This window comes from Toxorhynchites rutilus, chromosome 3 (genome assembly GCF_029784135.1).
Source record: "Toxorhynchites rutilus septentrionalis strain SRP chromosome 3, ASM2978413v1, whole genome shotgun sequence".
NCBI lineage: Eukaryota > Metazoa > Arthropoda > Insecta > Diptera > Culicidae > Toxorhynchites > Toxorhynchites rutilus.
The window spans coordinates 10,768,379-10,782,470 of record NC_073746.1 but is presented as its reverse complement, the minus strand read 5'-3'; the positions used below and the strand labels follow the sequence as shown (position 1 = coordinate 10,782,470).

Here is a 14,092-nt window from a genome sequence, read left to right as displayed (position 1 = left end):
TATTTTTTCTAGACTCAAAAACGACACATTCATCCGTTTCACCCTGAACCGGTGAACTTCGATCCCGTTAATTCCGTATTCCAGAGGGGTAATTTTAACCATAATTCCTTTATTTTCTTATATGCAATCGACATTTCGAATAAAGCAGCAAACATAACTTGTACACTCTGTCCAACTTCTATAAGACCAGGCGATGATCTGGCTACTTTGTGCCATTGTAAACAAATAATGCTTCAACTTATATTCTAGTGTGTAGGTATTGGTGACTACCATACACTGCAAGATTTTTATATGTGTGTGTGCAAGCGCTGAGCGTAAACGAATGTTTTTTTTTTGTATTTTTCAAGTGTCGAGTTTCTATAAGACCAGTTACATTTTTCCCTTTTAGTTGTTTCGATCAATAAATCTTGACAATGCCAAAGGGAAAAGTGCTCCCGGAGAGAGAAGAAAGACAAATCGATGCATTTCACCAAGAAAATGTTGGTATCAGAGAAATTTCTTGCGGGTTGGACGATCCTATCAAGTAGTGCTCAATTATTTGGCGAATCCTCAGAAATACGGTAAGAAGGAGAGAGCTTCACGTAAATCGAAACTTCCTGACCGAGATAAGCTTGAAATAGCTAGAGCAGCAATATTTCAAATAGAGCAATATTTCAATTCAAATGATACTCGGGTGACAATTCGTCAAGTTTTGGTAAAACATCCACACATAAAGAGGGCTTAAAAGGTTCAAGCTCCTAATCTCACTCCATCTCACATTGGAAGACGTCTGAGTTTTGCCAAAGCTCATATGAACCGACAGTGGGACACGATATGTTGTGACAAAGAATGTTTCCAAAAGAATACATTTTGCTATATACCGAAAAAAAATAACGAAAAGTTCTTCAATGTATAGGTTATCTTCACTGACGAAAAAAGTTCAATTTTTATGGTCCTGATGGTTTCAACGGGTACTGACGTGATTTACGAACGGAGGAACAGTATTTTTCAACCAGGAATTTTAGTGGAGGCTCGTGCATGATTTGGGCGGGATTCTATGCATCCCGAAAGTTAAGACAGCTTTCACATCATTCAAGAATTACACACACGTTCTGGAATCCCCTCTCATAGATATAGTCACAAAAAATCACATTCCAGCAAAACAATGCTACTATTCATACCAGCAAAGAAACTAAGCAATGGATTAAGGACCAAAACTTATTTGTTTTAGACTGATCGGGTCGCTCTCCAGACTTGCATCCTGTTGAAAATCTTCGGGGATCCTTGTACGAAGAATCTACACATAGGGAAAACTTTACACCACGATTGAAGAGCTCAAGGCCGCAATTTCGGAAAAATGGAAAAAGATCGAGAAATCCGTTCAGCAGAATTTGGTAAATAGTTTTCCGAAACGAATTCCCAAGGTTATTAGTCGAAATGGCAAGGTTACCAATTATTGGCATGTCCGATCAGCCGATCGTTTTGAATTTTTCATTGTTAATACTTATGAATTTTGAAGTGGTCTTATAGAAACTGGAAAGCTGAAATTATCACATTTAAGCACAATAAATAAACAAACAACTCTTTTGAACGAAATTGACGTTAAATATACTTTATTATAAGCGTTCAACAATGTATGAATGTTGAAATTCTAACTGTTTGTGTTGCCACGAAATAGAATCAGGGTGATCTTATTGAAGTTGGACATAGTCTATATTAGGATGCCATTCAATTGGTTTTATGCAATTTTAAGACATTTGGCATAACTTTTTTTCGAAAACCCTGATTTCCTTTGGGTGATTTTTCGATTTTCAAAAACTCAAACTTTGACCGCTTTGCGCCACTATCCGTTGAGTCCGATTGAGCTAATATTTGGCATAGGATATTTTTTAGAGGTGGTGAAATTTTCTTATGAGGTATTTTTTTGAAATTTGAGATGACCGTTTTCATTGGCACCCTAGTGTATATGTTCCGAGCAGGCCATGGGAGCCACGATGGAATAAATTTTATTGAAACTACTTTTAATCATAGTTTTTTTTATGTTACACCGGTTGGCTATTAATTTTAAAAAAATTAATAGAAATATCAAATAGAAAATTTAAATATGATCTTAGTATATTTATTTTCTTCAATTTATGTTCATCAATCCAAATAATACGAATTTAAACGCTGTTTATTACAAACAATAACGAGTCCCTCAACTCATGAATCTGAACTTTTGCTCCAAAACATATACATGTACGGGCAATAGGATTTTATTTTTTTAATTAGAAATGGACGATAAATTTTGAATAAATCAACAACCATTCTCTATAAATGCCACCCATTTTTTAGAATTGACCTTCCACCTATTGGAGGGATCGAAGCTGTTGCTTGTCATGCAAACATCAGAGGCAAAGACCTCTGTATTGTCAGTTTGTATTGGCCTCCGAGAGCTGCGGTTATCCGCAAGCAACTTGTTGACATGTGCTCACTCCTTCCTGAGCCACGATTGATCTTGGGAGACTTCAACTCTCACGGAACTGCCTGGGGGAACAGTACGACGACAATCGTTCATTGTTGATATATGACCTTTGTAACAGCTTCAATATGACCGTTTTGAATACTGGGGAAACAACACGTGTACCTAAACCTCCTGCTAACCCAAGTGCTCTTGACCTCTCGCTTTGCTCGAATTCACTATCGTTAGATTGCAAGTGGAATGTAATCCAGGACCCCAACGGTAGTGATCACTTGCCAATCAAAATTTCCATCACCATTGGGTCGAATTCTTCTGAATCTATAAACATGGCATATGACCTCACAAGGCACATTGACTTGAAAAAATATGCGGACGCGATTGCTCTAGTCATCAATTCCAGAGATGGTTTGCCTCCATTGGAGGAGTATAACTTCATTTCTCGTTTGATCTATGACAGCGCGGTTCGCGCTCAAACGAAACCCATCCCAGGCTGTTCCAAGTTTTATCAGGATAAATCGAACGCATTTAAAGCTTTTCGAAAACGTGGAACCATTGAGAATTTTCAAACGTATTTGGACCTTGAAAATCAATTTAAAAACTTGATCAAAGGGAAAAAACGTGCTTATTGGCGAACTTTCGTGGGAGGATTGTCACGAGAAACGTCAATGAAAAAATTATGGAAAGTGGCTCGAAACATGAGAAATCGCTCTTCATCGAATGAAAGCGAAGAATATTCACATCGATGGATTTTTAAATTTGCACGGAAAGTTTGTCCCGATTCCGTTCCTGTGCAAAAAATTGTTCGAGATATACCACAAGATAGGTGCGATCTTGATTCCGAGTTTTCGATGGTAGAATTCTCTCTTGCTCTCCTTTCATGTAACAATTCTGCTCCGGGATCGAATAGAATTAAGTTCAGCTTGCTGAAAAATCTCCCTGATGTGGCGAAACATCGCTTGTTGAACTTATTCAATCGGTTTCTGGAGCATAATATTGTTCCAGATGATTGGAGACAAGTGCGAATTATAGCTATTCAAAAACCCGGAAAACCCGCGTCCGACTTCAATTCGTACCGCCCAATAGCAATGCTGTCTTGTATACGGAAATTGTTGGAGAAAATGATCTTGTTTCGCCTTGATCGATGGGTTGAAACGAATGGCTTACTCTCAGATACACAATATGGGTTCCGCAGGGGCAAGGGGACGAATGATTGTCTTGCGTTGCTTTCTTCAGAAATTCAAATGGCTTACGCCGAAAAAAAACAAATGGCTTCAGTATTCTTGGACATAAAGGGGGCCTTTGATTCTGTTTCAATAGAGGTTTTGTCAGACAAATTACACTCTCGGGGACTGCCGCCTCTATTGAATAATATGTTATATAACTTGCTTTGTGAGAAACATTTGAATTTTTCTCACGGAGATTCGGCAGTAAGTCGGGTCTCTTACATGGGCCTCCCTCAGGGCTCATGTTTAAGCCCCCTTTTGTACAACTTCTATGTAAGCGACATTGACAATTGCCTTACACAAAATTGCAGCTTAAGACAACTTGCAAATGATGGACTAGTGTCTGTCGTAGGATCAAAAGAATCCGACCTGCAAGAACCCTTACAAGATACATTGAACAATTTTTCAACCTGGGCCATTGAGCTAGGGATCGAATTCTCCACGGAGAAAACAGAGATGGTGGTTTTTTCTAGGAAGCATAGACCAGCAAAACCAAAGCTTCAACTTTTGGGTAAACCGATCACTCATGCTATGTCATTCAAGTATCTTGGGGTCTGGTTCGACTCCAAATGTACTTGGGGGGCCCATATTAGGTATCTGAGTAAAAAATGCCAACAAAGAATAAACTTTCTCCGTACAATTACCGGCACCTGGTGGGGAGCCCATCCCGAAGATCTTATAATGTTGTATCGAACAACTATTCTCTCAGTGATGGAGTATGGCAGTTTCTGTTTTCAATCAGCTGCCAAAACACACCTCATTAAACTCGAGCGAATTCAGTATCTTTGTCTCCGTATCGCGTTGGGATGTATGCCCTCAACGCATACCATGAGTCTCGAGGTTTTGGCAGGCCTACTCCCACTAAAAGATCGCTTCAATTTATTATCTCTTCGGTTCTTCATCCGGTGTAAGGTCATGAACCCATTGGTGATCGGAAATTTTGAGCGGCTGATCGGGCTGAATTTTCATTCTGGATTCATGACTTCATATCATGAATTCATCTCCATGCAGGTTGATCCTTCTTCGTATATTCCCAACCGTGTTTGTTTTCCTGACTACATCAATTCCTCTGTGCATTTTGATCTGTCCATGAAGCAGGATATCCATGGAACATCAGACTATCTTCGATCAAGGATCGTTCCAACGATCTTCGATGCAAAGTATGGGGATATCAATTGTGATAATATGTACTTTACTGATGGGTCCTCTATGAATGAGTCCACAGGATTTGGAGTGTTCAACGAATTTTTTAGCACCTCCCACAGTCTTCAGAATCCTTGCTCAGTGTATATTGCTGAATTGGCAGCGATACACTGGGCGCTGGACAGCGTCGCCTCACGACCTGTTGAACACTATTACATTGTAACGGATAGTCTTAGCTCTGTCGAAGCTATCCGTTCAGTGAGGCCGGAAAAGCACTCGCCGTACTTCCTTGAGAGAATACGAGAAATTTTGAGTGCTTTATCCAGACGCTGTTATGTCATTACCTTTGTCTGGGTCCCTTCACATTGCTCAATTCCGGGTAATGAGAGGGCCGACTCATTAGCAAAGGTAGGTGCAATTGAAGGCGATATTTATCAGCGTCAAATCGCCTTCAATAAATTTTATTCTTTAGTCCGTAAAAATACCATCGTTAACTGGCAACGTAAGTGGAACGAAGATGAATTGGGTCGGTGGTTTCACTCGATTATCCCTAAGGTTAGCCTCAAACCGTGGTTCAAAAGTCTGGACTTGAGTCGGGACTTTATTCGCACCTTCTCCCGACTCATGTCCAATCACTGTTCGTTAGACGCGCTACTCTTTCGTTTTAATCTTGCCGATGGCAATATCTGTGCTTGTGGCCAAGGTTACCACGACATCGAACACGTTGTCTGGTCGTGCGAGGTGTATCTTGTTGCCAGATCGAATTTAGAAAACTCTCTTCGGGCTAGAGGAAGACAGCCCAATGTGCCGGTGAGAGATGTGTTGGCTCGGTTAGACCTTGATTACATGTCCCAAATATACGTCTTCTTAAAAAATATCGATCTTCGTGTGTGATTATCCTTATATCCTTATATTTTCCTTTTCCTTTTCCTTCGCGAGAAATTAAATCCCTTCTTACTAACAATAGAATAAGGTGAAATGTAAATACGTATTAGCTATAAGATAGGCTTAAGAATTGAGTATGATGAATGTGAGTGCGAATGTGAGTGTGAACATTGTCAACATATCCTTATATCCCTTCCTTTTCCTGAAAAAAATGTCACCCTTCTAAACTCGAGCAAACCGCGAGTAATCGGTTCTCTACTTCATTAACACTAGAATTAATGAAAAATTATTATATATACTTGTAACAATACAGATAGGAGTTTGGCTCCTTTAAACTTATGTAACTGAGCCTGTAAAAATAAACGATTTAATAAAAAAAAAACAACCATTCTCTTTTTGCGTGATGCGATCAATGCGTGAAAGTTTGAAGTCATTGTCAAAATTGCTATTATTAGGATGATTGCTCAACAGGAATGGTTTTTTGTTCAATGTCACATGAAGAACACGAATAGGGAGTAGCAGAATGAAGATCGATATATTTCCCAACAAACAAGCATTACTGCGGATATACAAAAATAACATTTTTTTATTTCGATTTCAAGAGATAGTGTAGAAACGAAATAAATTGTTTTCGAATAGCAAACATGCAAAGGAAAAACTTATCGAAAAGTACATTTGTTTGCTTCCTATGGTCTATAATAGAATAAACAAATGTAAACAATACGAAAGTATAACCTTTATTCTATATCTCTAATGTGGTTAACCAAAACGGCTTACTGTCAAAGAAAGTTTGTAAAATTTTTCATCAGAACCGATTTTAAACGCTACAAAAATCGGACTAACTTATTATTTTATTTATTTAATTATTTATTATTCATTTTTGTGAATTGTTAAATTTAAAAAAAATTTAGACTGAAATATCGCAAAAGTATTCATCTGCGATTAAAATGTTGATTATTATTATTAGCGTAATGCTTTCAAATGACTACCAAAATCATATTACTTCTTTGTTCTTGCAAATATTTGAGGTTTGAAAAATTCACTGAAAGTAAACCTTGAAGATTTTTTTTCTAAAACTTCAGTCACGATTTACGACTTCTAAATTTCACAGTCGTAATACGACCGAAGGTTCATGATCTGAATTATATCAAATATATCAAATGATTTCAAGTATGCCCTTTCAATAATTACTCTTGAGTAAAACAAAAAATACATTATTAAAAATACCCAGTATCCAAAGCCAAATGCGTGTGGAACGTTTGATTCAAATCAAAAAAGATAGATCAAAACCAGAATGGAAATGCTGCTTTTTATTTATAAAAAAAAAAATCTGTATGTGTTAAAAACAGCAAATATAATATCTGATTCTACTTGAGACTTATTTTAGTGAAGGAAAAATGCTTCAAGAAAATGTATCATAATATATTCCAGAAAATAATTACCACAGCTTATGGTAATATTATGAAAAGTAGAAACCATTAGGTTGCTCGTGGCTGACGAAAGACACATGGATCAGCCCAAACATCATCATCGAACCATAAAAACTTTTGCAAGATAAAAAAGTGTTACATTTTTATCAGTTGTTTCGAATGAGATCATAATATCAACTGGATATTGGATTAAATACTCTACAGACAATTTTTTAAGAATTTGTAGGTTGTATAGTTTGAATACACTGGCTAAAAAGACGAGTAACTCCGGGTAAGAATGAGCATTCACTAACAGCTTCATTACGGCATTAAATTAGCATCTCTAATGCAGTATATCAGCGATATATGCGCATTTAGTGCTTCCATATTATGACCAGCAATCCAGGTAGCGAAGGCACGAGAAAAATATACGTAATCTCGCAAAGTGACGCAAGCGCCAGAGGTAAGAATTTTCAGTACGAGACTTTTTGTAAAATTGCATGTATAATAAGCATACGCGTACATTACGAAAATCTGATCTGTACAAAATGTGTATTGTTGATGGAAAAACATTGCCATCGGCTTGATTTTTGAAAAAAATGCAGTTTTATTTAAGCTATGCCACCAACGCCAGTTTGTTGTGGAAACAGCAAATTTGAGTCGCTGTTTCCACAACCGATTGACGTTCATCCATCAAAGTATGTGAGAATCTGTTTCCAATTATTTTCTCCAACATGCTGCCGTTGAGCGAAGCATCAGGAAGAAAAATTCACACATTTTCCCAACTTTGGAGCATGCGTCGAACAGGTTAACGTAGCTGAGAACCCGATTGTAATAATTCTGGACAGCACCGATTTTTTCGAATTCAAAATTCAATTGAAACCATCCGTGTTAAATAACATAATGCCGTCCGAAATTATCTGAAGTAAAACAGATACAGTTTACACGAGGATGTTTCGTTTGGAGCATTGAGAAGAGTGCAGCTTTTCACCAAATTCGACATTTACCCATTAATCAACACTCAGCTTCAATTTATCCGAAAGAGGAATTGAACAGGCGAGGAAAGTAAACATCGCCAAGAAGCTTTGTCCCTTGATGCCTGAAGAAAAAAGACACTACATATTAGAGAATCCTTGTAATCAACAATTAAATTGATGAGTTTGAACTATTTAGTTCTAATCTTTATGAGCTATATGTGAGAACAGCAAAACACTTCAATCTAGGATATCCTTTACTTTAAGATGACTTTGATTTTATGAATTTAAAGTACATGGTTTTGTGAGCTTAGTGCATGATTTGTAATTCTGAAACAAAATTGCTATTATAAAACTAAAATGGACTACTTTTGATTAAAATATTTGGCATGACAAGCTTTTCGGAAAAGTGTTGTTTTACAAGAAAGAAGGCATGTTACTTTTATTATGCTAAACGTTCATTGCGGAAGATGTTGTTATGTGAAATTTGCTGTCCCTGCTCGTTCATCGTACTCTATCAGTACAGATCAAAAAATCACATCGCATCACTATCAAATTACGTCACAACATAGGGAAAATGGCGCTTGCGCCCCACCACAGTGGAAATGGCGCTTGCGCCACTCCGTTTTCAAGCTTTTACGGGGTCATTTTTCCACATTTCTGTAAATTTTCACAGTTGTTTGGAAGGATTTGGTATTCTTTATCGATCTATAACAAAAAACGCAAAATGTCAATGTTGGCGCTTGCGTCACTTTGCGAGATTACGGCAGTATGGTTCACGTTTCATCAGGTAATTGTTAAGAAACATTTGCTTCTTATTCTGAGGAATGTTCCAGAAAGGCAGATAACAACAAAAAAATGTTGATACCTTAACATCCATAAAGTGTGGGCTATTCCACCCTTTTTAGCATCGTATCCACTCTCAATGAGCGTAAAAAGCCTTAAAAAATAATTTATTCAATGTTCTGTATGCGGATATGGAGTTGATTCAGGGCTATGGCCTAGTGCATACTAGTTTCTTAACACATTAACACGTTAAGCCCAGCGTTGAGCTTTTTGGTAGAAAAGTGCTGACCAACTGGGACTGACAGTTACAAAATACTGAAATAAAAATATATACGGTTTGTTTTCGGATGTTTTACAAAATGTGACCACTTTCTAGTCGAATTGCTGACTATTATCTATCTATACAATAAGTATCTTTGGGAACTGGGACCGACACTGACATTGTGCAAATGCTGTTGATGCGCGCTGAATGGAAAGCGCAGCAAGACCAAATCGGGGCTTAACGTGTTCGGAACCGCAAAGGCGAGCCATTGGTAGGTCTTGTTAGATTCTTGGCAGACCAAGGATTTAACCATCAAGTGTAGAAAACACGGATTATTTCGTCATCCTTCCATAACAGACGGAAAGCTAAACAGGAGAAAACTCGTGAGCCTAATGTGTTAAGAGGCGCGACATCCTTGTTTTGGAGTGATTTTTGAAACGCTGTAGTCTTTTCGAAGTCTAGAGAATCCACTTAGTAATGTAAAAAATATAATTTTGTATTTTCTCGACATTTTTGTTCTCTACGCACACACACACACACGTTAAGTAGGAAATATATACGTACGATAGTCAAAACTAGCAGCTTTAAGATGGGATATATTCCATCTTCATGTGTAATCTAAAATCAAGCAACGGCATTTCAGAAATACTTCCAAAAGTTTGATGTTGTACTTTGCACCTCTAGCTTTTCCCATCGCTTTTAAAAAAACAAGCAGAAGTTGTTTATTGCCGCACAGAAGAAAATTAACAGCGCAAACTCGATTATATACAGACTGCATCATATACAGACTCGATTATATGTCATTCGGTTATATACAATTTTGGGCTCGATTATATACAGTTTAAAAAAAAATATTTCAAATATGACTTATTTCAAGAAGAAATTTAACTTTTCAACGTTAAGGTGAAATTTAAGTGGCTATTATATGTACAGTGGTGTAAAAATCGTGATTTTTGAGGATTTTGCTTGAATTTTCACCAGGATTGTTTATACAGGGAAACTTCGATATAACGTACACCTTTTCAAAGTGTAAAGGATTTTTTTTTTCAATATTTTTATTCTGATAGAACAATGAATTATCTGTATTGTGATGCTAAAACAAGTTTTTTACCTTCAATCGATCTCGAAATACAGCTAGTTTTGTGATTCCAGATTCTAAATGAACCAAGCTTTAATCAACAGTACGAAGGGAAACATCATGAGAAAGGCTGGATTTGTCTTCTGATTGAAGTTATTCATTAACTTGACTAAAACAGCAACACAATAATGTATTATAGACTACGTTTGTGAGTACTTTATTATGCTTCGATATAACGTACAATTCGATACAACGTACAATTTTGAAAGTGAAATGTACGTTATATCGAAGTTTACCCGTATATTGATATTGCAGCCAAATAAAGAACGATATAAGTAGGGTTTCCAAGAACAAATTGTAGAGCGCTTAAAGAACTTCAATTTAATTGATAGAAACAATCTAGTTTTATATTAATTTTTAGGATAAAATTAATAATAACACATAAAAAATTATTAACTTTTAAGTTTTTCACTTCCAAAATGTTATTTAAATCCACTAATTTAGATGTTTTACAATTATATTCTACACTAAATTTTCTCATCTTTCAAATGAATTCATCAGAATCGTCTTCCGTAGCGTACTTTTCAATGTAGAGCCAGTTTGAGGCAACAGAGTCCGAAACAAAAAAAAAAGTTCAATAACTCTGTCATTGTTGAAATTCAAACATATGCGTAGGAGGATTTTTTTTTTCATCAAATATGATCATCTATCACCTCCTGAGAGAATCTGGATAAATTTATTTTTTCCATGTGAGAAAGGTGTTTTCTGACTTTGAGGGGATGAATCAAAAATCAAGTTACTCTTTTATTTTCAAAAAAACAAAAAATAGATTAAAAAAAACAAATAAACCATTTTTTTTGACTCGATTATATACAGGATTCGATTATATACAGTGAAAAGAAATCAAAAACTGTATAAATCGCCCAAGGTGCGATTTTTCGGAGTATAAATAATCGACCCAAAATTCGGAAATCGGAAAGGGAAAGATCCAATCCTAGTCTAAAAATTGCATAAGATTTATTTGTTATCCGAAAAAAAATATTTTTAAATCGACTTTTCAGACGGAAAAAACGAACGAGTGTCACAAATTTAAATTCTCGATGTTTCATGCAATTTTAAGACACTTGAAACCAACATATTTCTTTTCGGGATTCTTCTTCTTCTTCAATGGCACTAACGTTCCTAGAGGAACTTCGCCGTCTCAACGTAGTATTACTTGCGTCATTTTTATTAGTACTTAGTTGAGATTTCTATGCCAAATTACACGCCTTGAATGCATTCTGAGTGGCAAGCTCTAGAATACGCGTGATCACAGTGCAAGTCGGATGAAATTTCTTTGACGAAAAATTCCCCCGACCCGAACACCCGGCATGTTAGTTATGACGCTAACCACTCGGCCACGGGAGCAAGAAACTTTTCGGGATTCAAGAAACTCAAATTTTGACGTTTGCGGCACTAGTAAATTAAGTCCGAATGATTTTTGAAATTTTGTATATGGTATTTTATCGAGCAAATCAATATTTCCCAGGAAGTCCTGTATGGAAAATCGAGATGAGCATTTTTATTGGCACCCTTATCCATACGTTCAGCTTCATATTCCAAAAAAAAGTCCAAGAGAGCCGATTTTTGATAAAAAAAAATATCGAGATGACAGTTGATTTCGATGTTTCATGTAATTTGAAGACATTTGGCTTATTTTTTTTTTTGAAAACCCTGATTTCATGTGCCGCATAAAATGTGTACGTAAGCATTGTACAAGCAGTAGGATAAAGCGGATATCTGAGCGGTGATTAAATGAAACTATTTTCAATTTATTTATCTGTATACATGGTCCTGATAGGGAAGGCACGAGCGAAAAACAAATATCATAATGTACCATCGAGTTTCGAGTCAAGTCGAGTTATCAGGCATTTACTACTCATTTGGAACAGGTGCCACCAATATTAGAAGCTTGAAAATGATGTATATGTTATCTTCATGTGTTAGCTTACAACAAATAGAAGGCACTTGAAAAATTTCCTAAAATTTTAAATATCGTACATTGATTTTGTAAAACTGTTGAGTGCAGTGTTGCGTTTAAATCCAACTAAATGTTGTTTACTGAAACTTAGAAAGCGAAACAGCTGCAAAACCTATTGTAAATCATGCGAACAAATGCAGTGTTTCTTTATTCTTTATTGAAGGCCTGTTCATCTGTGCCAAATTCAATTGTTTATCATGGAAAATGAAAATGTTAAAATTGTGTTTCCCCTTTAACTGTTTCTATAAGGATTAATATCACTGTTAGTTCCCTCTCCTTCAATCCTCATCATCTCAACCAATTAAGCTTTTAATAGCTTCAGTTGTTACGAATTAGCATTTCGTTTGTTTCGGTTGTTTCTCTTCTAAATTTACAGAGTAAAATTTCATCTTAAATACTTCAAATACTTCAACTACTAAAAAATATTGGCATATCATAGTCCAAAAAGTTACCGTTCCTATAGAATTAGAAGGCTTTCATGTAAGTTATGAATCACAGAATTCCACAAAATCATGTTATATTTGTTCAAAATTTGTAAATTTCTTCATTGTGTCTGATTTCAAATCCGGACACTATTTTATTCATGATTTCAATTCCGGCCACTCTTATGCAACTCATTTAATGAGAATTTTCATCGTTCACTTTGATCCGCCGTCCGGATTTAAAATCATCTTCCGAATATACTTATTATTGCGGATATGAGTTTGTGAAACACAGATATTTGTTTTGATTTTTGCCATTTCTTGTCAACAGCTAGGTACAATGCTTGACGCTACACTAAATTGATACAATAGTAACTAATTCAACATGCAAAAAATGTTATGGTTTTGGCATGACATTGAATATAATGAAAAAGTGTCCAGATTAAGAAGCCTCTGGATTCAAAAGCATTACTGTACTCGATGTTTTCCTAAAGAATAATGTAGGAGTAATGCGAGATCGTTTTGGTTGGCATTCAATACAACAATTTGAACCTCCATATTAAAGATAGACGCATCCGTACGTTTCCATCACTCGAGAAGATGCGTTCTAACATTGATTAGAAGTGATTAGCATTCATTACAAATAAACCACAAACAAATTCTCCGAAAGCTCCGTGATAGTTTTTCAATCACGTCGCGAATTGCGCGAGAATGAAGAACTTGCAATCGAAGTACCCAACTCTTGAAAATTGTTTGCTTTTCAAGGTAAACAGTGAATGGTTTGCAATGTGTATACATAGCCATCCAGCGAAATTCGCGTATTTGTCGATACGTTGGAAGCTCAGCAATAGCTTCAGTGCACATGTTTAAAAATACTTCCACAAATCTTCAGATCGATTCTGCTTAAAATCATATTCGCCTCAAGTATAACGTCGAAACACGTTCATCAAAATCACACATCACTCGAAGAGGCAGCACCTTCGAAAATCCATCCCATCCCACCTCATCACAACGACAATTCTCCGAACAGCACTACAGGAACAATAGATTCCGTCCCGCCGCGCATGGATATGATCACCCACCGAACTAATCCCCCTCCCTTACCCATCATCGGGGGAGACGGGACAAAATTCTAGGAGACGAAACCGTCGTCATTATCTATTCAAAGATGTCATCTCACAGCGCGCTGTTCAAACACTTTTCGAAGTTTCTCTCTGTCTCGCACCCACTTCTCCGCGTTTCCGCGTGCGACATATGCCTTTTCATCATTCGCGTTTTCATCTATCTTTTTTTGTTGTTGTTGTTGCTTCCTCAAGCGCTGTCATTTCGGAAAGTCGAACGCGCGAGCCCCGAAGCATTATGTAATTTTTCTCCCGTATTTCAATCTCGCCGTCGCCCTCGCTATGCTTCTATGCTATGCGCTCTGGCGGCATTTCCAATTCCATTTCGT

The 14,092-nt window shown here is 36.7% G+C and overlaps 1 protein-coding gene across 4 annotated transcripts in view; it reads right to left on the bottom strand.

The window, feature by feature from the left end:
* LOC129780217 (pseudouridylate synthase RPUSD2-like) overlaps positions 1-14,092 on the bottom strand; it is a 619,255-nt gene that overhangs the window by 481,317 nt on the left and 123,846 nt on the right. The window lies entirely within an intron of this gene.